The sequence below is a fragment of the Lycorma delicatula genome, chromosome 5, assembly GCF_047948215.1.
Source record: "Lycorma delicatula isolate Av1 chromosome 5, ASM4794821v1, whole genome shotgun sequence".
Taxonomy (NCBI): Eukaryota; Metazoa; Arthropoda; class Insecta; order Hemiptera; family Fulgoridae; genus Lycorma; species Lycorma delicatula.
Window position 1 is genome coordinate 162,467,704 of NC_134459.1, and position 26,417 is coordinate 162,494,120.

A 26,417-nucleotide genomic window follows, 5' to 3' on the forward strand; every position below is an offset into this window, starting at 1 on the left:
CATTCAAGTCATACTTATCTATTTATTTAATTTGCAAGCACACTTAGCATATTTTTTCTTCAAAGAGTCGATTTTCAATTGTTTTCAGAGATTTAATTAAAATTTTTTTTATAGTAAATTATTCTACTTGTATGAAATCATTTTACTTAGTTCTCTGATTTGATTCTCCGCTTCAAAAATTTTAAAGTAAATTTAGCTTGACATGGGGAAAATGTAAATACGTTTACAAATTTACATTATTATATATAATATAATATATAATAAAGAATATATTTATAAATATAAATAAACGTATAAGCTTACCCATTTTCTTATCCAATCCTTTCTTAACTGTCACGTAAATATATCTTGAACAAGAGCATCATGTGTGAACCTATTCATTAATACAGTAACTTACACTTACATAGCAGAAACGATAAAAATGAATCCGATACTATATTAAATAAATTTAATAAAATTGATATAAACATAAAATTTACCATGAAAACAGAAAATTACAACCGTTTAAATTTTTAGACACAAAAATATGCAATAATAAATAAATAATAAAATAAAATTAGAAGTATTTCTTCCAGCGATACAACAATTAACGACAATTCATTTCATCCGTGGTCCCAAAAGATGGCTGTTTTTAATGCACTCTTATATAGAACAATACATTATTTAAAACGTGATAAAGTTTCCCTAAATAAAAAATTGAAATAATTAAAAATATTGCCCACGCAAATGGTTATAATACTAATACAATTAATAAATTATATAACAGAATAAATAACAAAATTAATATGATAAGCAATATAAAATTATTACCTTAAAAATATATATATAACAATGAATACATATAGTAAAAAAATTGAAAAATTTTACAAAAAATTAACATAACATCAACCTATATTACAAATAATAAATAAATAAAATATATTAATAATAATTTTAATAAAAAATTAAATAATAATTATTATAAATTTAATAAAGAAGCTGTATATAGTCTAAATTGTAAAGATTGTGATATCATATATATCGCTATGACCAACCGTAAATTTTCCGTACGCGCAAAAGAACACATTGATAGTATTAAATATATTACAGAGATTTTAAAAAACTTGTTTTATACTTTTTAGTTATAAATTAATAAAATAATTATCGTACATTGCATGAGTTTAATTAGAATTTAAAACCCCGCATAGCCGTTTTGCAGATTTTGCACATTTTTACACCCGCACCCTTTGTATGGGGGGATGTTGGCAAAGGTAATAGTAGAATATTGTATTGTATTGTATTTCATTGTCAGATTTATGGAATTTTAATACTTACCTGAGATTTATTTATTGGGAATGAATTAGGATAACATTTTATTGTATTATTATTATTAAAAGTTTAAATAAATCAAAAAAGGATTTAAAAATTTAAAAAAAATTTATATTTTTTTATCGGCTCCCCCACTTCTAATATTGCTCCTAAAGTACCTTTCTGGGTATCTTACACAACTATTACAACTAGTATGCCTAGGAAGATATAAAAAATTCAGTTAAAAAACATACAGTGAATAAAAAGATAGCTTTTTAGATTTTTGGGGAAGGGAATTTTCAGGAATTTTTTTTTTTTAAATAGAAAAATAAGCGTACACGCATATACTGAAATATAAAGTGGGTTTATGTTCGCAAAATTTTGAGAAGATTGACCTCAAAAAACTATCTACTCCACCACCTGGAGATGTTGACCCCAAAATTTCATCAACAAATTTCCCCATTACACAAGCCTCTATACAAAATTAAAAAAAAAAAACAAAAAAAAAACGGTTTATCCAGTCAGAAGTTATTAAGCTTTTAAACACGCAACATACGTACTTCGAGCATTTCCCGCCTTTTTTTTGCGTTCTCTGGGTGATGAAACGACATACTCTATTTTTTCTTCTGAATTCAAATATGATATCGGTTTTTCCCTATTACGCAAGGTTTCCGAGAGACAGATATTTATAATTTAAAACATTTTAATACCTTCTGCATTCTTAACTACACAATATTCAATTGGTGAACCGCGGGCTTGCGTGGTACTTAGAGAAACATGGCTTTCTTTCTTCGGAACAGTGTGGTTTCCGACACGGGAGATCTTCCATTGACCATTTGGTGTCGATGGAGACAGCCATACAAAACGCCTTCCTGAACCGCCAACACCTCGTTGCTATCTTTTTTTCGATATAAAAAAGGCGTACGACACGGCCTGGCGACACCCTTAGGAGGTGGGGGATCACTGGCAACATGCTTGCTTTTATACGGGGATTCTTGAATCACCGGACGTTTCGTGTTCGTGTAGACGATTCACTTTCAGACAGTGTCGTCTCCGACACTGCAAGGTAGTGTATTAAGTGCCAACTTGTTTTCTGTGGCCTAAACAGCATTACCAATTGTGTACAGGCTCCTGTCTCTTGTTGTCTTTTCGTTGATGATTTTGTTATTTACGTTGCGAGCCGCTCTACACCTGGTGCGGAGCGACTGATGCAGAACACTATGTTTCGCCTTGAGGCTTGTTCAGGGACTACTGGTTTCACATTTTCACCCGACAAGACGAAATGTGTAGTCTTTTCTCGGCTACGGAACCCTTCTAATCCGCGGGTTTTTCTGAACAGGGAGCTTATTGTTGTCTCTACTTACGTCAGGTTTCTGGGTTTGCTTTTTGATAGCCGTCTTACTTGGGTCACACATATGAGGGATTTGAGGACAAAGTGTTCCAAACTTTTGAATATGATGCGGGTCTTAAGTAACACCAACTGGGAGGCCGATCGGTCGTGTATGTTACGTTTCTACTACTCCCTTGTTCGTTCCCGTTTGGATTATGGTTGTGTCGCCTATTCCTCAGCTCGTCAAACCGTACTTAAGATGCTGGACGTTGTGCATCATTCTTTTCTTCGGCTTGCCACGGGTGCGTTTAGATCGAGCCCTATCGCAAGCTTACTTGTAGACAGTGGCGAGCCATCACTTTGGGATAGACGAGACCAGCTTTTGTTATCTTATTTTGTCCGTCTCAGCGGACAGCCGAATCACCCGGCTTTTGACCCAGTTCTTAAGAATCCTAATTTGAGGAAGTAAGAGGACCGTCCACGTTGTACTGCGCCTGTGGGTGTCCGTACACGACGTCTGCTGCAGCGTATGCATGTTGGCACTCCCTCGTTCTTTCCATCATGTCCGTGCTCGAATCCCCCGTGGAGAATAAACCATGTAAATTTTATGTTTGATCTTACAACGTATGATAAACAATCAACGCCACCTATTGTTTACCAGTAGGTGTTCCAGTTTCTCCTCACCAAGTCGAACCCAAACGTGGTGGTATACATTGACGGGTCGAAGCATGACGGTAACGTTGGTTGTGCTTTTGTTTTCAATGAACAGACTTATATGTTTGGCCTACCCGGTGTTACGAGTGTGTTCACCGCGGAACTACTCGCTGTGGATAGGGCTCTAAGTATCGTTAGCCCTAAATATAGGAACATTCTTATTTGCAATGACTCGTACAGTGCTCTCCAGGCGTTGGAAAACCTTTATTCCGGACATCCTGTCGTCGTTGGCATTTATGATAAAATCGCTGAGTTAGAAAAACGAAACAAGGGGGTAGGTTTTTGTTGGATCCCTAGCCACGTTGGGATTCTTGGCAATGAGAGGGCAGATTCTGCTGCGAAAGATGCGAATACACGCATCTTTTCAATACAAGCCTCTTTTCACCACCCGAGTTACTACCTTTGATTTTATCAATCATATAAAACAATCACTGCGAGCAAGGTGGCAAAGTGGCTGGACGGCTGCCGTCGATAGTAAACTTCGACGGATTAAAGACTCAGTGTTGCCGTGGGGCTCCTCTTGCAGGAACTCTCGTCGTGAGGAAGTGGTCCTCTGCCGGTTACGGTTGGGGCATACGAGGATCACACACGAATATCTAATGTCAGGAGGAGACCCACCACTGTGCACACGATGCAACTGCCGCATGACTGTGCACCACATTCTCGTGGACTGCGTATGTTATGAGGCGTTGCGTCGTCAGTTTAGTATACCCAGCAGCATTCCTGATGTCTTGGGCAATGATGGCAGGGTTTTGGAACGAATGTTTCTCTTTTTGCCTAGTACTGGGTTACTGCAAAGGATTTAATATACTTATATATGTTTTTCTGTAAGGAGAGTTTTTTAATAATTTTAACCTTTATTTTCGATTTGATTTTTTAGTTCTATGTGTTTAATTTTACTATCCGGTTGGAGATTTTTGCACAACCCATCAGAGTTAGGTAAGTTTTTATACTTTCTTTATTTTATTATTTTATCTTTAATATTTTATCAACTTTGTCTGTGATATTAGTTTTGGGTTTTATTTTGCCTTCTTGGCTTGTTTTAGTAAATTTTTATTATATGATTAATATTACGTTTACACCTTGTACAGCTTATTATTTTGGAGTTATATTACCCTTTTAATAATAACTACCGGGCGATGATAACGCCCAAGCGTTTTTCGCCCACAAACAACCAAAAAAAAATATCAATATTCAAATATTTGACTCGCCTAGAAACTAAGAAATGACGATTTTCTGCTATATTTCTCCTGTGGAGCATCTCTCTTAATGGTCCAGCAATAATCGGCCAGCATATTAGGATTCCATTTGCATGCCTCTTATCCATATACCTCTTTTCCATAGCTGAAATCATCTGATGAAAGTATTACCCGTGCTCATCGCTCACTGCGCCAAGATTTTCTGGAAAGAAATCTAGAGAAATCAAGTAATCTTTATGGACATATTACACACAAATTTTTATAAGATCATTGATAATATCACGGTAGTTTTCCGCCTTTCAATTTCCCAAAAAACTCTGAATAACATTTTTGAAAGCTTGCCAAGCTGCTTTCTCCAGTGGATTGAATAGTTCCTCAAACTTTTCATTATGCATTAATGATCGTATTTGTGGACCCACAAATATTCCTTTTTTAATTTTTGCATCACTAATTTTGGGAAACTATTTTAACTACATGCAACCAGGAGTATTGTCCATGGCCTTGACGAAATTCTTCATTAATCCTAGTTTGATATGTAACGGAGGTAGATTCACATTTTTACGATTACATAATCGGTCATGTTTTACATTTTTCTGTTCAGGAATGAGTGATTCGCGTTTAGATAATTCTTTTCTAATGAAATGGTTTTTTCTCTCCCTACTGTCCCATTCTTACAAAAAACCAAAACTACCTTGTGTAACCAAGTTGTAGATCAAGAATAAGTGCAATTACCTTCAAATCGCTACAAATAATCCATTCATACACTGTATATTGAAGCTTTTCCAAAACAAATTTAAAGTTATCATATCTTTCTTTTATACTAGCAGCGTGAGGCACAGATACTGACTGGAATTATGCATTATGCAGAAGCACAACTTTTATACTAACTTTAGAGGAATCAATGAACAAGCGTCATTCTGTTGGGTTATGTTCATTACGAAGTGTCTCCATAAGAGAAGAAATGTCATTACAAAACATTAAGCCATTTTCTTCAGAAAAATGGTCTTTCAATTCAGAATGACGATTACGATAAGTACATATTCTTTGTATTCTTTTGAAGAAGATTCCATCCTTTTAGCCGGGAAGCAAGCATTTCAGACTGATTTTTGGATAACTTTAAATCTCCTATGTGATCGTTAAGATTTTTTTGAGTCGGTAAATGAGGCTCAGATGAACTGCTTTGTTCAAAAGTTGTATCACAGAATCTGTTTCTTTTTCTTTCTTACTTCCATCAGACTCTAAGCTCTCTTCATCTAATGTCAAATGTTCTGGAGGCTTTAGTATGGGCAATTCTTCGCAGTGTAGATCCGGTCTCATTGCAGATTGTATATATACACCTCTGTATATTTTAATTTTGACGTAATCCCTTTAATGTTTGTTAAGCAGAAGTAACAGTCAGAAGAGTGATCTTTGGGATCCCTCAAAATCATACGGATAGCAAATGGCATGTAGCATGTGCTACTTTTCCATGCAGCGAGAAGCCTAGAACACGATAAACAACAGATATGTGAGGCCCAGGCCCTTGTTTGGTACCGACTTTACACCCAAAAAAAGTTCATAACACTTTTTAACTAATGGAGTAAGGTATCGAAAATTAATAAATAATCACTTTTAGCAGGTTTTTTAACGGTTAATATCTTAAAAATAAAACTAAAATGGGTAGAAATTTCGTTGCGCGGATTTCGCCATCGATTTTTTCCGTTAAATTTTGTATGGAAATGACTATAGTCATTTGACTATTGTACCATTTAAAAAAATAATGTTGAATCCAGTTTGGTGGAATCATTAGGCAGTTAAAATTGTTGATTAGTTTAAAACGTAGTAGTCTAAAGTAGAGATGGCATCGGTCAGAATTCTCTATAATAACAACTGTAAAAAACATTACGAAGGAACTTACTTTCTTTATCCTGTATAATAATAAACTTTAATTATTAATATTATATTATTGTAATATAAAATACTGTCAGAAATATTAATAATAGTAATAAAATTTTATATTAACTGTAATAATAAAACCTTTTATGTTTTACATATATAATCTATGTACTTGTATTTAGCCTATTTTTGAAAATTGTAACTTAAGACTTTGATTATTTTATTCCTAATTTTTTACTTCCTTGTACGAAGTAAAGGAAGTATTGTGATCGCGAAAATGGACTTTTTCTTAACTGCAGTAATAAGCCGTTGTTGAGAGCTTTTCAACGATATATCATAAGTGGTACTTATTTTTATTGGTTCCAGAGTTACAGCCAAATAAAATTTTAATTAAAGAAATATTTGGATCTTAGGGGGAGGGCAAATCGGTTCGATTCAGACATCTCTTTTTTTAATTTAAATATGTTGATTTATTAATAATTATTAACCTCTCATTGTAAAAAAAAGTTTTACGATGAATAATAATTAAATAACAAAAAAAAAAAAAAATAATGAAAAAATATCAGAAGTTATTAATGAAATAAAATGTTATGTACTTTTCATTTAAAAAAAAATGTGTATATGTAATTTAGTAGGCGTACAAGGAAGTCACGTAGTGTCCGTCAGATTTTTTTGTTGTTGCAAGTGGTACAGTTTTAGAGGGAACGTCAGCGTTTCGTAAATGTATTAGTCTATTTGTGCGCGAACGCGATTTAGGTTAGACAGTTTATTTTGCCTCATAAAACTACATTAAGAGTGTTGTTTGAATAAAGTAAGTAAATATTAAAAGATAACGTTATTATAGCCTAATAAGTTACATATTTCTGATCAATTCATGTTAGATTTAGTTTAGATAAATGTTTTTTGTTTTTTTTTAATTAAGTTATGGAAGATTTTTACAGTAGAACTTTTTATTTATCGAGTTGTTTGTGTCAAAAGGATTTTATGAGTTTTTTTATTTTAATTTAGAGATGAATAAATCTTTTAAATTTAACAAACAAATTTTAATTTCAAGATACAAAGTATTTGAGTATCTCCTAGAGCCATTGTACATTTTTTAAGCTAATGTATTACTTTGTTAGAGAATTTAATAATTATCTGAGTTCAGACATTACGATATTTAATTATTTGAGTTAAGAAAGGGTTTAGAGTTTGCAAATTATTTTAAAATGATTTTCTGCAGTTATAATAAAATTAAGTGGATTGCTGGTAAATGTCGACTTAAGAATTAATTATACCAGTTTTTCTTCGTTGTAACTTTCAATTAGACATTTCTTTTAATTAACAATGAATATAATTTACCTTATGTGAAGGCAAAATACTTTACTTTAATCTATACCTTACAATGTGGAGCTTACAATTTCTATAAATTAGGTGTAAATATGAACTTAATTAATTAGGTAAGGATTTACTTTTTAAATTGAAAATATTCTTTTCTTCTTCACTTTTGTTATTTTTAATAAAAGAACTATGTAATTATAATCTTCTTTTTCTTTATATATTTATAAGCAGAATATCTTCATTAGCAAAGTTCAAGGTGTTATTTCTTTTTATATTATTCAAAGAATGGTCTAGTTAGAAAAAGGTTGAATAATGAAATGAGGTTATTTCTAGAAACAATTTTTTTTATGAAAAAAAAAAAAAATTTTATAAAATAAAAAAAATTGAATATTGTGAATATTAAATAGGCTTTAATTAAAAATGTTTTTTAATGTTCCATCTGTCTAATATTAATATCATTTATATATCTTTTTTATCTGATATTTTTACTTATACTAATTTTGTTTTTTAGAATGATAAAGCAGCAATTAACATTTTTAATATATTTGCTAATAATATTTAATATGTTGTAAGTTGTACTCTGTGAACTGCATCATTGACTAATGTGTTATTATGTATGAGGTGGAAATATATTAATTTTGTTTTGTACACTTTATCTAGCCAATGTATCTGTAATATTATGTGGTTGTGGAAACTAGTGAGGGAGAAGAAAATTACCAGCCTTAAACTATTGATACTGGTTTTAAACAGTGCTGACCAAGGTTTATATAACGGATTGTAGTAACAGTAGTTAGCGTTGAAGCAGTTTTTAGGTTGATAAATTATTAATTATATATTGGAGAAATATTGTTATATAAATGTTGAGAAAAATAGTTTATTTAATTAATTGTTTATTTTTTAAATTAAAAAGTTCAAATTACTTTTGTACTAATTTGCTGTTTTTTTTTTTTTAAATATTACTTCAAGTAATGACTCCTTAAGGTTTCCAATGACAATCATAAAGTTTAAAGGGCCATGGTGCCTGTGATGTAATCATTTGATTCAATTTTTTGTATAAATTGAAGAGTTTCTGACAAGAAATTGTTTCCACTGCAAACTGCAAATCAACTTTTTAGAATTATTAGTTTATTTTATTTTTGACTTACTGATAGTATGATATCCTTTCAAAAAATGACATCCCTAGGTGAGGTTGGACCCTTGATATTGCAAAAAAAGTATATATGTCATTTCACTGGCTGATAAATGGTTCTTAAATTTCTTCTGACTGAATAAGTTGGATACCTCCATCCTGTATTTCATGATTTATTCCATTATGAATGCATTTCTTATCTAGTGATTAAAAAGATTCTTCTCCTTTATTACATTTTGACTAATTTTTTTTCTATGTAGGAAACATCTGTTTCCTTATTGTTCCTGTTAATATATTTAGAAACAAGCATTTTAGTCAGTAAGTTTGTTGTTAATAATTGAATGAACCATGGCAACACTCATTTTTCATTTTCAGTAATTTTTTTTCAGATGTAATTTACCCATATCCTTGATGTTTATCAGTGTGAGATTGCATTCTGCTATACTTGAGTTCAATTTTACGCAAATTGTTTGTCTTTAATATATGTTGATTACTCTCAAGTAAAATGATCAGCTAATAGAAATTCATGAAAATAAAGTATGAGTTATCATATTATTTAAGAACCCAGAAGTAAATTTCTTATAGTGTTATGTTTATTGGAAAAAAAACTTATTACCAATCTCTGATATAAAATGCATATTTTTTGAAAATTTTCCATTGATAATTGACTTGCTAAGGTTTTATTTATAAAATTATTGATAAACCATCTTTAACGGAACAGATGGATTGATTAAACAGATTATAATTTATTTATATAATTTTTTAAGTTGCACCTAGCAATTTATTTTTTTATGGAATTCATAGTGGCTTAGTTTCATTATGCACTTATAATTTTTCATGTAATGACAGTGATTTTTGAGGAAATTGTGGTTTTTGTGAAATAGCAAGGAATTAATATTTCACATTCAACTACCAGTTATTTTCAAGTTATTTTTAAAAAAGAATGTTTTTTTTTGTTGCAGTATCTCTGATTTAGAATTTAATTAATATTCTTTTTGCATGAAATTGAATTTTTTAAAAATAAATTTAAAGTTGATTTCTTCCATAAACCTTGTACTAAATTGGTGAAACAACGTTAGTTACAAGTTCAAAAGTTTGTAACTACAAAAACACATTGAATAAAAGTAAAGTGTCTATTGGAAGAAGCAAATTAATATCTTTTACTTAATCCATTTTAATTAATTAGTCTTATAAGGTGTACTAAATCTAATTTGAAAAACCTTTAATGTTGTAACACCAACTTGTTCTTAATGAACAGTCATGTTTTGCTGTGGTATTGACATAATTCAGTGTTCTGTGATATGAATGGTCATTAGTTTAAAATATTTGAAATGAGAAGGGATTAGTGTAGATGAGTTTTACATTTTGTTTTAGAAGATGAACGATAATTTGAATTAAAGTAAGCCATTAAAAACATTATTAGACTTCAAATGAGTGTGATTGTTTGACCTAACTACTATTGAGCTTTTGTTCTTTATGTATTACATACGTAAGGCATTTTTAATTCTTATTTTATATGTGTGTAATATGGTCGTTGTTAAGTTCATTATTTATGAGATTATTTATTTGTTGTGATGTGTTAAATGCATTTTATATGTTCTTTTAAGTACATATAAAATGACCTTCCAGTTTATCTTCTAGAAAATTTGGTGGATAGTTGTAACAATTACTTTAGAAACTTTTGTGAAGTTGTGTTGGTTTGTATTGAATATGTTTGAGTATAGAAGTTAAGTTCTTTTATGTTGAGTTTTTAAAGAAAGGATGTAGTTGAAGGTTGAGGCAGTGTGTTATGAAATTAGGTTTTTCTATACAAGTGTTATGTAATCCTCTAATGGGTTATGTCTTGTTTCTGAATTTATTGTTCATTTTTTATATTTGAGCTTGTCTATGAGCATAGAAGTGTAACAATTTTGTTAGGCAATTTTTTTGTTTTGTTTTGAAACAGGAATGGTGGTGGCAGCAGGAAAATAAAAAAATAGAAGGCACTATAATATATAAGAAGCACTTTTGTGATGTGAGGTTGGTTTAATATATTTTTATGACAGCATAATGGTAGGGGAGGATTTTTGTAAATTTTAAAATTGTCTATTTTTGTTATCGGTCAGTCTCTAAACTTTATTTTATGTTTTGATTGGTTTCAGGTGTGAAATGATTATTTAAATTTATTGTAAGAATCTATTTAGTTGTTGAATTAATACTAAAAATATTAATAATAAAAAATTGGACAGTATAATATTATAGCTTTTGTTACTTATCGCTGAGAAAAAAATGATAAAGTAAGAAAAGAAACCTTTCTTTAATTAAACAATTTTTTTAGTTTTTCATGAGAATTTTATTTTATTAATGTCATCTGTTGAAGCAATCTATTTTTTTTAGTTTTCAAAAATATGATATTGTAGGGTGGATGTGATGATTTTTATTTTTAAAGTTATACTGTTGTTACTACATAATCAATAGTGTAATATTAATATGTTGTAATATGTTTTACTTAACTTTATATAAGAATGTTAGAAGAAATAATTGTATTATTTAGTACAAAAACATCTGGTTAATGGTTGATTACTCTTCATTGAATTACTACATATCATGGGAGAGAGTGTTACAAAGGCTTTTCCTCACCATTCTTCCAATACAAAGGAAGAAGGGTCAGATAATTGTTTAAATATCATATAAAAACTACCTGACTGAACAAACTATGTTTTATGACAATTACCATTTTCATTTTCATCTTTACCTCTGCGACTTTATTTTATAAATAAGAATAACATATCATCATGTATCATCTGTTTTATATTTTACTTTAGCAATGGTTTTTTACTGATTAAAAAAAAAAGTTGGCTCATATGGTTTTAGTTTTATGTTTAAGATGTTATTTACAGGCTATTATCTTTGAAATTTCACAAAACAATATTTGAATCTTTTAAGTAAGTTACTGGCAATACAATAAAAAATAAAAAAAAGATTTATAGTACTTTATTGATTAGTACTTTTTGATAAAAAGAATCATTTACATGTAAATTCACACATCCCTCATAACACACCTACTCAATCTCCCTCCCTCCCTCCTCTCTCTCCCTATCCCCTCTCAGACTCTCTAAATTCAACGATTATAATATTTATACTCATTATTGATCAAATGAAGGAGCAAAGGCCTGATTTTTCCCAACTAGCACTAAAACCAACAGTTAGGCTTTTGAATAAACATCCAAAAAGAAACAGAATCCTTTTATAGACCTACATGCATTCTTACCACCCTACTAAGGAAGTGACACGCTCACCAGAAAATAGATGGAGTAATAAATGGAGCCAGTGAGGCATTCAATTCAAACTCCATGTTATCTGTCCAGGGAAGAAAGGATCAAGAGGTAAGAAATACAAGATGATGTAAGAGGCTGAAAATCAGCCCACAAAATGAACATTATTTAATTATTCTGATTTATGTAGATTGATTGATAAACTTTTACACCAATATATGGAGTAATTTAAAAAACATATATCAAGAAATGCTTTGTTTTAAGTTATACTACTATTAACCAACAGAAAATTTCATTCTGATTTTTTTATGTTAATAATCTACTAAAATGCTAGGACATATATTCTAGAGAAAAAAATAGGTTTTATTTAACCTAAAAAATTTGAAATAAATGTGTCACAGAACTGGTTCATAATAGTTTTCTAAATGTTATTTTAAAACTCAAAATGTTGGAGTTTAAAAATATTAATTTTTTCGTTTGGAATAAATAAGCTTTGTGAAATATGCAGTAAATAAAACTTAGTAAAAGAAAAAAAAATTCAAATTTGAAGAACTTGTTTTTGACTTTAATATTAAAAATTGAAACAATGCTGAAAATGTTAATTTTAAATCAAATATTTAAGAAGCTTGCATTTAAGAAGTATTGCAGGATCAGTGACTGACTTCATGCAACCTATGCTGTTACATTACACTAGCCTTCCATGGTATTAGGAATGTGAAAACTACTTTTCTAATTACTTAATTACTTACTAAGTACTGGTTTATTATATTGTTTTAAATTATCTCTTTGATAGTCTTTACAAAGTCTATAGTACCTACAACATAGTTCCTGTTTTAATTCATTCACAATGTAGTTGTTCTTAAGTTAAAACATGTCAAATTTGGTTGATCAGTTCTGTCATCTTTTGGTTGTACTTTAATATCATTCATTCATTTTTTTACACTAACCCTTTTACTTTCTCATCTGTATAGCAGGTATAGCTATATAGAAGGGAAAGTATGATGATCAGTCAAAATTGGGTATGTTTGGTTTTCACCAAATCTTTATGAATTGACCCCTAAGAACCCCAGAAAACCGAAAAATGGCATTGAAAATTCCGCAATAAAATGTGCTACATATGTATGCATGTATATATGTTGGCATGTAAATCACCTTATATCTCCAGGACTAGTTGACCAATTTTTACCAAACTTGGCTATAATATTTCTACAGTAGGGGCATTGATACTGTTAAATTCTCAGTTAAAAAGTTCAAGGGGTGGGTGATACAGAAGAAAAACGAAATCGTCCCCAGAGTTTGCATAATTAAGGTTATATTTTTTTTTGATAGTTTTGTGAATATTAATAAACAACTTTTGTAAAAAATTTTTGCTAAATTCCTCCAACCCCACTCCAAAAAATAGTAATAATTTTGAAACGTTGTAGAAGGCAGTACAGTGGGTTTTTTCATGGCAGTTTTTTCTATTAGCATCTTGTTGGATCCACAAATTTGTTCCCCAATCAAAGTGACATCTTAACCCAGCCACCCCCTCTGTTACACATCCCACTTAGCGGCCAGACTACTCTATAGTCATCTGTATGTTGTGATGCCATAGGTGAGCAGTAGAATTAAATAAATGAATAACATTTAAATTGGCTGCTAGTACTGCAACACCCGTGTGAATGAAGTACAGTATGCGTGCACACTTAAGTTAGAATCATTGAATTAAATATACAAAAAATATTGTATTTAAATAAAATAATAAATATCTTAAATTAAATTGTGTGTGTAAGCCATGCATCAGCAAAAAGCCATGTGATGGAAAAGTCCTACAACTGTGTTGTCAGCTTTTTTGTTTTAACTTTCTTCTTAATTTCCTTCTCATATCAAAATTATTAAAAATTAATGCCTTATATTATTGTCCACCAACAACTTTTTTAAAATTTTGGTGAATTTATTTTTAGAAAAATATTGGTTAATATGTAGAACAAAATAAGGCCTGTGTTTTCATATTTCTAATACAGATTTCTGCTTAAATTTATCTTCGTTTTTTGTCATTTTACCTTATTTTTAGAAAAACATTTTTCGTGTTTTTATAAATGTTCTTAAAACTTTTTGTTTCAAATATTCATTTAATTTTCAACTTTCTCAATGAGATCATACGGTAGTGTCAATTCTTCCTATAGCTAGTAAATTTTTATTTTGGTTTTGATTTAGGTATATTATAATAATACATTGAAAATAGTTTTTATTATGGCTAATCTAAATCTTTGTTCGTTAAAAATATTTTAATTTGTTTATTTTTCAGTTTTGTGATAATTATACATATCTGAAGTTTTTAATTTTTTGTTAATTAATATAATTAAAAAATTGTATGAAAAATGTATGATATAAATCATACAAATAACACACAGGTACTTCATTGCTGTTATCAGTAATGGTATTAAGATTATCACCAGAGAAGTATACAAATTCAGGAAGTATAGGTGGTTCTTTTACTCTTACAAGTGTAGGAACCTTATGGGAAATAATTAAATGAACAAAACACATAACAAGTGTAAATAAATTTTAAATGAACTAATGTAATAAGCCACAATAAAAACAGAAAAATAATAGTTTTACAATTTTTAATTCTGACTTTTAGAAGTTGTTGCCAAATTGAAAGCAACCAAATAGCACTTACTTACTAAAACTTAATTATTAAAGTCTAAAAGTTTGAAATTTAAAGAAGAATAAAAAAAAATTATTTAAAAAATCAGTTTTATTATTATTTTTTGTTTATTTGTTTTTTTATTAGTTTTATTTTATATTTTATTCTACAATAAATATTATTTGTATGAAAAAGACACTTACAGTTAATTTAACGCAAAAATTCTGAAATTTAATAAAAATAAGAAAATGATTGCAGAGAAACAACATAGTTATGGAGAGAATATAATAAGAGCTCTGTAGAATGCATATTGTTTTTTCTACATTTAAGTATTAGTTTTCTTGAATTTTCACATGATAAAACTTTGAATGTCAGACTATATATTATTGTACTCTAATAATGTAGTAAGAAAGATCTTGGCAAAAAAAAAATGTCTTCTTCAAATCTTCTGTCTAGAGAATATAATTTTTTGTTTAAAAAGTCTATGCGTAATTTATCTTGAAAAAATTATTACAGGATCACTAGAGGAACTTGCTGTACAAAAAAGAGAATTAAAAAAATTAATCCATTTGTTAAAGAGTAATGTTTTAACATACACTCAAAAAACATGCCTATCAAATTGAGTACCTCCTACTTTTATTTTTGCACTTAAAAATTGATATACATTCAACTTATATTGACTAATGAATATTGTACTGCCCCAAATATTGCATGAGGAAATTTTTTTATACTGTTATAAATAAGGGAACTAAATTAGTTTTTAAAAAACAATACATTTTGTCCTATTAAGCTAAGCGTGGTGATTTAGGTTTAGTTATAGTTAGAACATTTCAAGTTGTGTTGCTATGAAATATAAAAGTTATAAAGTCAGCCGAATGAAATAGAAATTAAAAATCATTTTCATCTGTTTAGTAAATATATTTTTATATTCTGTGTTTAAAGATTTTACTGTAAATGTTTATTTCATAATCTTTTTTTATTTCTTTGACAATTTTGCTGATTTAATTTTACAGGATTTTATGTGGAAAAAAATTATATTTCCTTTCTTTTCAAGATAATAGCAGTCATAAAAAATATAATAGGAAATAAGCGGAAGAACATTTGAAAAAACTTTAGTATTATAAAATATTTAAAGGAGTTTTATTTCTACTTATTACAATATTTATACTTAAGTACTTGATGTTTCTTTTTTTAATACTCTTAATATTAATATTTTATAAACGTTACTGAATTCTTTTATTGTGTTACTTTAATTCAGTTTCACTGCCTTTAGTATTTAATTTGCTATGTGCTGAAGTTTTACGGTTTAATATTCAGTAAACCTCAAATTCATAGTTATTATTCTACAAGCAGGTACCATTTGTTTCTACTAGCAAGATCTTTTTAATCAAACTTTAAAAGTTTACATAAAAAAAAAAAGTTTCCCTAGTGACCCTCTCACTTCCTACGATAAGTTATGATCTGCACTATGATATTAAAAATATACTTCTGTTTAAATATGTGCATGTGTTGTAGAAAATCTATATTTTTTGTATGTATTTTAAATATTTGTATTCGCGTAATAACTTTAGTTACTTAAAAAAGTATTTCTGTATGCTTTTGGGCTAATAACAGTTTTAAAATGAATGATGATGCAGTGTAATTTGTAATTATGAGGTATAATTCACCTTTTTTCTTTTAACAACAGGAATTCAGGGTTGTATGAATTTTAAACAAAAAATTAATAATTACATATATTGTTGTAGCATTAACTTATCCTTGATGAACGTGTGTTTCATTTTTACATGTTCGAGCATTTTTTGTTATCTTGCTTGATCAGACTTCGGTTTAAAGTAATGAGAGTAAAGTAGTATAATGGCTAGAGTGAATTAAAGATTTAGTTTAATCCACCTCAAAACGTGATTTACATAAACAAGTGAAAACTGGCTAATTTTGATTATAAGCCTCCAGTTATGAAGGTTATATGATCATCAGGAATGAATGCTACAAACTTTTAAATTGGTCAAACAAGTAGGTTATTTGTTACCTACATATGCAAAAAAAAATATTGAATAACACAAATTAAACTTTCAAAATTTGTTTGTGTATGTAATTTTTCCTATACGGTGTGCATGAGATTTTAAAATTTTAGTGTGTAAGGTTCATTGTGATTACACAACGTACATTTGATAACAAAACAATACACTATCAAACATAGATGACTCAAATTTTTAAAAATTTCACATGCAGGATATAAAGAAAAAAATTTTACTGCTTTTGAAAAGTGCAAATGCTTTATAGTTAAAGGTATTTTTAATCATCAGGTACAATTTAGATTGCATATCCATTTTCAATACATGATAATGTTTTTAGAATCAAACATTTTCCTTTTTCGCTAATATTAAATCATAAAATCCCTTGATTTATGCTTCCGTGTTCCATTTAGCTATTTTAAACTAGCCTTGTTAAAATGTAAATGAAAGTATATTATTGAATCTTATTGTACCTGCTTTGTGAAATATGAGAAGACAGAATAACTGACTGAATGGTTGGACATAGTAGGCAGTAGCTTTGACATGAAGAGAGTACATGAAAAATTTTCAACATGAAATAATTGCAATAAAGATTTCATCTTTTGTAATTTGTATTTGGGGGACGTTAAGCCAATGCTTCATTTCTTATGTCATCTGTTACAATTCAATATGTTCCCCAGATAATATCATGTAATAATTTGTCACAATATCCAGTGTAAATTTACCAGTGTTCTGTGGATATTCATATTAGCATGCAGACAGAGTTCACTGTATTTTATTCTTTTCCTTTATTTAGATGAAAACTCATATATTTTATTTTAAAAAAAATTTGTTTGTTTTAATTTTGATTAGAATAATAGAACGGTTAATACCTAATAATAAATGCTTATATCACGTAGTGAAATTGCACTCAGCATTGTTTAATTTTGATCATCTGGAGAACAACATAACAATCAGGTTACAGAAGATGCAGTTTATTATTTTAATGAAATTTTAGTTGTCTAGTTACTTACTATAATGTATTTATTGTTACCTAATTATGTATAGTTCTCAGAGCCAAAGGAATTTGATAAGCCTTGTTACATTGGGCAACACTACATTCACCCTATGTTTTCGTCACAACTACCTTGCTGATCATAAGCAAAGTTTAATGTAACAGCTAATCTTTAAGATCTACATAATTAGACTAATTCACTGCGCTTGTAAATAGCTCTCCTTTCTTTTTTCTTACTCTGTTATCAGTATTTATTATTTTGAAATGCAAATAGTAACACCAAGCGTAGTAACAATTTTTTTTACAACTTCTACAACTTGTACAACTTTTACAACTTGTACCTTCTGAAGGTACAACTTCTTTGGAAGTTGCACCTTCAGTAGTTGAATGAGAATCCAGCATGCTTATCACTGTAACAGTTGTCGCATAGTACTAAATCGGTTTTTGTCATCTTAGGTAGAAGTAGTTATTTCCTATTACTACATTCTGTATTAAATAGTACTTACAGTTTGTATTAAATTTAATATTAGCAGCTGGCCCTTTATATAATAAATACAAAATATAATTTTTCTCATTATTCTCATAATGTACATTATAAGACAATTTAATTTACTATATGTTAATTTTAGCCAAATTTATTTGTTGTCTTATGAATAAATATTTATGTACAGCATATCTAGGTACCCCATATTTTGATATGAAGTCTTCTGTTTTATTTGTACTAGAACAAAACGAGAAAAACAAACTTAATAATAAAACAAATTTAATAACAAACTTAATAGTTGTCTTTCATTTATTTTATTACCAATGTACATAATATTGATTGATTGATTTGCATGGTATTTCTCCTGCCACCACCCCATTCGGTCGCTCTAAAGTATAAGACTGAATGTCTGTACCACAAATGGCTACTGAGTCTCGAATCAGTTTAACAACCAGTGTCCTAACTAGCTTCTAGAGCTAACCTAATTGCGTAAGTGAACTAAGCATGGTGCCACACACGCTTTGTGTCCCACCGCTCACTTGTCATATATTCTAAAATGGGTAGGCGCACCCCATCAACTACAAAAATATATATGACATTCAATAAATTAAATTTATATTGTTAAGACAGCAATTCACTGCCATGCCTAGGTCACTGAATGCCAGCAAGTACCTGTCCACCAATGTTAAAGTGCTTGGAGCTACATTTGACCGACAGCCAGCTATTTCTCGAGGGTAGCTTCCTACAGCAAGCGGTAGGAGTCTTATATCCCTTTAACTACTGACGCTGGTTGAACAAAGCAACGGCATCAAGGAACTCCCACATGGTCTGACAATGCAGCTCACACCATATTGACTTGCCGCTTATGAGTGGCAAATTTTCCCCTTGACCTCTAAGTTCCGGGGTGGCCTGAGTTCTGGCCCCCCTAAGAGCTGGGAAGTCGAACATCATATGTTCATTTGACTGGACTTCCCCGCAGATGACAGCTCATCAGCTGCCAGGCAGAACCTTTTTTTGAGGTGGGAAACAAATTCCCAAAAAAATATTTTCATATATGTAAGTTTAATAATTACTTTATTAAAGTTTTCTTTAACACCCCTTTTAGTAAAGGCTAAAATATGAAAAAGAAAGTTTTGAAAAGTTTTTTTTATTTTAGGTTCAGGGTCTATAATTTTAAACAGATAGCTGTATAAATGGTGTACAAACTTTCAAAAAATCTTTGAAAAACATTTGAATCGAAAGGAAATAATGCAAAAAGAATTAAAGATGTATTTTACAATCTTATGCGGGTTTAAAGTTTTTTTTTATATATACAATTATATGCATTGTAGAAACATTTTGTTTTAATACAATTTTTCTAAAATGTCTCTGAAGAAAATCAAAATCAATTTTTTCACGACTTCCCCCCCACATATCCCCCAATGTCTTAGGAAATTTTGGAAAAATAACAAGATCAATAACCCATTCATAGAAATATTTTAGCCAAATTTGAACAGAATCTGATCAATCCTAAGATGTAAGATCATAACAGCATTGTGACACATATGTAAATACATTCGTACATAAGTATGCATATACAAACTGACTCAGGTTTGTTTGTCTAGATGATTAGTTAGACCCTTAAATGTAGAGATTTGAAAAAACACGATACATTTATTTTCGTATTAATTCTCATACTTAATAAAAGTATGATACATACTTTTCCTTTTAATATAGATCTTCTAGCTAAATTCAGTAGGAAAGCAAAAATACTTGGAACTGATATCTTACCAAAAAATATGAAAAATATTTTGGTTTGTGATTATGCATCTAAATGGCATAGATTCAATATTATTATAATTTTTTTTTAATTTGAATATTTTTATTAATATTTTGGTGTTTTTTTTTTAATTTTATTTATTTATTTACTAGAACATAATAAAATATTATTTGTTGAAAAATAGCAAAACAAATGTCAAATTAACTATGGAACATACAAAAACAAATTATATCATTATTTATTCTAATACTAGCCGAATCTTGTACCTATGATTTGGTATGTTTGTGTAAATTGTTTCAGAATGTTCCTTTTTGATTGGGCCAAAACAATGAATTGTTTATCACAATAAAACAATAAACAGTTAAATTCTACATTGATGACATAAACATATGATACAGAGAACAATGCTATGAAAGATAAAGATATTACATGTTAATGCAGTTAATGACAATGAGGTTAATTTTAAATAAAAGCAACATTAGAATCATTTGCAACACTAACAATGTTGTATGTAATAAACATGAATAATAAAATTACATATGAATATACTACGGACTTTGTTACTGGTACTCTTTATTTTCTTCTTTGTTACTTAAGGCTTCATTTTATTGATGAAATTTTTTCTTTGTCATCCTATGAAATTTTACGTTTCAAATGTGCCAGATCTGGCAGATCAATTTTAATTCAGTTGGATACGTACGTCATATTTCAAGATACGCAAGGTTGTTCCTTTCAAAATTCTGTGGTAATCTGGGGTGACTCTTTAATTTTTGAAAGAAAATATCTCTTGATTGACCCTGAGGGTTTTTTTGTGAGATGGATATCTGCTACCTGGAATGGGATTTGAGGTTTCTTTTAAATGGCGTTGTTTATCTTATTGCTGGTTCTGTGAAAATAGGTTATTATTTCTTATCACCACCCCTTTTCCTTGCCCTTGATCACTCCTTCATTTTTATTTTTGTGGATATAGATCTTACCCTGCTATTTATATTTACCAAGGATTGATTTAATATTTGTTATACAATATACTTAAGCTGGCCAGTGCAAAATCATCTGTTAATAATGTGTTACTCTCTTCTCTATAAAAATGCTCTTATCTTTTAAGAAACCATGAGTAGGTTGGGTAGAAGAGGTTTGAGTTTATCTCTGGGTGGCCTTGTTTGCATTGTACTGTGGTTTGTCTAAGAGTCCTCCTTACGACTCACACTGTAATCTTAGTTAAATTTTAACTGAGTTTACCTTAACTTATACATGAAGGACAATATGTATATATCTAATTTTTATTTTAAAATGGCAGACCATTTTATATTTGTATTTGTGATTTAAAATTAATATTATCAGTAACTGTGATGGACAAAACCACAGCAGACATTAATTATATATTAAAAGTGTTAACTATTTATTCTTGATGATTCATAATTAAAGTATTTCATTTTTACCATTTATGCTACACTAATTGTTTGCAATTACTATATATAAACAACATAATTATATTTAATTTATTAATTGTATTTTTATATTTATTTTGTAAAATATAGCATACACTAATCTTATTTTAGTAAATGCTCTTAGAAAAAAATTGGGTCTTTGCTGTGATCCAGAATTTTCAGTTTTGCAAGTTTGATCCTACCAACTTTACCGAGAATGCTGGTATCTACAAAGTTAATGTATCCTATGATCTGGTCTATCTGTTTCCTGTGTATTTGCAGATCTGGTATGCAGCTACCTGTAGATGAAACTGTGTACTTTGTTTCTGTCTGATGGTTGTACAATAAGCCTACTTATCAGATCTAGCCTGGTATCTTAATTTTTCCTAAAATGAAAGGTTAAATGTAATGCTTAAATTATTAAAATTTAATGCCGTAAGTGTACTTCATAACTGATCGTAATTGTTAAATAAATTATTTTATTTTTTTTTAAATCATTTAAAATTTTGTTAATTAATAAGCTAATATCCTCTTATATACAATTCATTGATTTAAGCATACAATTAATCTTTTTACAAAAGATATGTTTGATAACCACATATTTAATATAATAAGAAGATAATTCATTTGACAGAGTACTGTACTGTTAGAAAAAATAATCCAGCTTCCGCCTCAGTATTGCCTGATTGTGAAAAGACAAGTATTTAAAACATAAATTAATTACTATTATTAAAAGGTTTTTTCACAAAATTTAGTAATTCAAGGTCATGCATAATGAGTAGAAGTGTTAACTGTTCAGGCATAAATTTCATTGCCTATTGGTTAATTTAAAATCAGTCTGGAATTTTTTCATATATAATAATAATATTAGAATATGTGTGTAAATGCTTGTCACAGGTTGTAATGTATAGTAAAACACCAAATATTAATAATATCCAAATAGAAATGTGTTACTTGATGTTTTATAATGGACACTATTTTTATGAATAAGTTTTCAATTACCTTATAAATTTCATTAATTATATAATATATATAAATTAATAATTTATATATATATATATATATATATATATATATATATATATATATATATATATATATATATATATATATATATATTATACATACATATACATAGACACTCGTATAAAATTAATATTTGAATATTAACAATTTATCAATCAGAATTATTGGGGATTTTATTAAGAGAAATTCGTCATACCATTTTAAGTAATTATGATGTTTAAGATATTTGACAATTATAATTAATTTGTAAAATTCTGCTGATTTTATCTTAAAAAATTATGAAATATTATTTATATGAACATTTCCTTTTTTCTACATAATGATTTCAGTATATTATATAATTATTTTTTCCAGTGCTATTATTTATAAAAAAAAGTATTGAAATTTTATAATTACAAGTTATTAGTGGTAAATTTTATTAATAAATGAAATACTATTTTATATTCTTATGTTCTCAAGTAGAAGACAAAGTTTAATATTTATTACTTGTTTCTTGGTTGAACGTAACATACAAATTGTTAACAGTAACATAAATGTCTGAAAGTTTACTTATTTGGAAACTTATAATTCTCTCTTGTAATATTCTCAAGGTTTTACTCACCAAAACTATAATAATATTTGTTTATGAAAGAGACTACCATGTGTGGCTTACTCTTCTGAAAATAATTTATTTGAGACACTAGTATTTAGTTAATATACTTATTACCCGGAATATGTAGTTAACTTGTTACCATTATTATTAACTCTTTTATTATTGTTGATTTTCTCTATAATGTGTAATGTTTTGTCAATTTGTTTGTTTCATTGCAGAATAGTAATTGTCACTTGGTACAATGGGAATTGCAAATGACACATACGGTAAGTTATCTACACAGATAATTTCTATATGTATTTTTAGGTTATACTGTAATTTATAACATAATGAAATTCATTAATTATAAGTAACATATTTTATATTAAGTGTTGTATTAAATGTGATAAAACACAACTTATCTTTTATTACTTTCTATGTTTAATTCACAGTTCAGTAATTAAGCTTAATTTTAACAATTTAAAATGTAGATCCAATCTGACACAAATTTGATTTAGATGAACATACTTCATAAACTGAACTGGGACACAAAGTATTATACATTCTTGATATCTGTGACTATATAAGAATGACACAGTACGGTTGTTTAAAGTAGCACTGTTTTGTCTGGTCTGCTTATGACTAAATATTTTTTTTTAATTCGGATTATGTAATATGCATTTGAAATCAAACAACCATTCTGCTTTTAATGTTATTAATCAATTATTTATTAATGTATTTATTTCCTTATAATAAAGAGACATTTAAATATGTTTGACAATTGTTTCACAATGTAAGTGGTTGAGATTAATTAAGAGAGGAGAGGTGAAGTCAGATCTATTGATTGACAAGTAATAATAATAATAATAATAATAATAATAATAATTAGTAATTGTGTAACAGTAATAAAAGTACTTATATATATGCACTATATGTATTTTTTTATTTACTGTTAAATATAGATGATATTTTATTTGTTTTATCTTGTTGCTATTATCATTACTTTTCATCTTAAAATCTCTTTATTTTGAATTTTATTAAACCCAACCCCTAAAAAAAAGTACTGTGTAACAATACATTTCAAAGACCCATATTTTTTATTTTCTTTGTTTTGCTGCAGTAAATGCTATGTACCACACAGTTATTTTAAGAATATCTTTCTAATTCTTAAATTCGTATTTGATTATAGCCGACTTATATTCTGCATTAAAGCTTTTGTAGCAGATAACATTTTTTGCAAAGTTACAGGCTAAATAACAATTCTCTCACTTCTGGTATACTATGATTCCCTATCTTATTAATTACTTCATTACATTGCTTTCTCTTACATTTCTTTATCTTTAATGCTTTATTTATTTTCTATATTCTATTTATGATCATTACATTTTCAAAATTTCCCTTCAGTTCTTGAATTGCTTCTTCAACATAAAAATTGAAAAGAGGTGGGGACACACTACTTCAACTGGCAGGAAATGTGACACTTGTCACACGCATGCATTTTTTACATGCATTCTGCATGTAAAAAATAACATTTTCACTTTTTTGAATTTGGTTACAATTGATTTCTGTTATGTGTGAACTTTATCATACACTATACATTATGTGAATTATATATAGGCTGACTGTGTGTACACACTGATTTACTCCACAACTCAGTTTAAATCAGTGGTTTCCAAATTTACTATGCCCTTGGACCCTTTTCATAGCAAAATCTTACCATGAACCCCTAAGTTAAATAGCTCTACATACCTGCATAATAGAAAAATTAAAAATTTAACTCTGATGTCTTTAATGGTAAATGGTGACATATAAATGAAATATAAATAAAACATTGTTATATTTAATATAGTATTTATTCAAATTATAACTTTTATTTTAAAATAATAACTAAAAAAAACTACTGAAAATAAAAGAGCATTAAAATATTTAAATGGCAGAAAGGCTCCTGGAATAGACGGAATACCTGTAGAATTACTGCGCAGTGCAGGTGAGGAAGCGATTGATAGATTATACAAACTGGTGTGTAATATTTATGAAAAAGGGGAATTTCTGTCAGACTTCAAAAAAAGTGTTATAGTCATGATACCAAAGAAAGCAGGGGCAGATAAATGTGAAGAATACAGAACAATTAGTTTAACTAGTCATGCATCAAAAATCTTAACTAGAATTCTATACAGAAGAATTGAGAGGAGAGTGGAAGAAGTGTTAGGAGAAGATCAATTTGGTTTCAGGAAAAGTATAGGGACAAGGGAAGCAATATTAGGCCTCAGATTAATAGTAGAAGGAAGATTAAAGAAAAACAAACCAACATACTTGGCGTTTATAGACCTAGAAAAGGCATTCGATAACGTAGACTGGAATAAAATGTTCAGCATTTAAAAAAAGTTAGGGTTCAAATACAGAGATAGAAGAACAATTGCTAACATGTACAGGAACCAAACAGCAACAGTAATAATTGAAGAACATAAGAAAGAAGCCGTAATAAGAAAGGGAGTCTGGCAAGGATGTTCCCTATCTCCGTTACTTTTTAAGCTTTACATGGATCTAGCAGTTAATGATGTTAAAGAACAATTTAGATTCGGAGTAACAGTACAAGGTGAAAAGATAAAGATGCTACGATTTGCTGATGATATAGTAATTCTAGCCGAAAATAAAACGGATTTAGAAGAAACAATGAACAGCGTAGTTGAAGTCCTACGCAAGAACTATCGTATGAAAATAAACAAAAAGAAAACAAAAGTAATGAAATGTAGTAGAAATAACAAAGATGGACCACTGAATGTGAAAATAGGAGGAGAAAAGATTATGGAGGTAGAAGAATTTTGTTATTTGGGAAGTAGAATTACTGAAGATGGACGAAGCAGGAGCGATATAAAATGCCGAATAGCACAAGCTAAACAAGCCTTCAGTAAGAAATATAATTTGCTTACATCAAAAATTAATTTAAATGTCAGGAAAAGATTTTTGAAAGTGTATGTTTGGAGTGTCGCTTTATATGCAAGTGAAGCTTGGACGATCGGAGTATCTGAGAAGAAAAGATTAGAAGCTTTTGAAATGTGGTGCTATAGGAGAATGTAAAAAATCAGATGGGTGGATAAAGTGACAAATGAAGAGGTATTGCGGCAAATAGATGAAGAAAGAAGCATTTGGAAAAATATAGTTAAAAGTAGAGACAGACTGACTTATAGGCCACATGCTAAGGCATCCTGGAATAGTCGCTTTAATATTGGAAGGACAGGTAGAAGGGAAAAATTGTGTAGGCAGGCCACGTTTGGAATATGTAAAACAAATTGTTAGGGATGTAGGATGTAGAGGGTATACTGAAATGAAACGACTAGCACTAGATAGGGGATCTTGGAGAGCTGCATCAAACCAGTCAAATGACTGAAGACAAAAAAAAAATTTTT

At 29.0% G+C, this 26,417-nt stretch overlaps 1 long non-coding RNA gene across 2 annotated transcripts in view; it reads left to right on the forward strand.

Moving 5' to 3' along the window:
• The first annotated feature begins 7,107 nt into the window (after nt 1–7,107).
• The window catches only part of LOC142324574 (uncharacterized), a 534,337-nt gene continuing 515,027 nt past the window's right edge, over nt 7,108–26,417 (forward strand). For both annotated transcript variants that reach the window (XR_012756328.1, XR_012756329.1), the window contains exons 1-2: nt 7,108–7,216; nt 23,250–23,297. This is a non-coding gene — a long non-coding RNA (uncharacterized LOC142324574). The remainder of the gene's footprint in view (nt 7,217–23,249; nt 23,298–26,417) is intronic.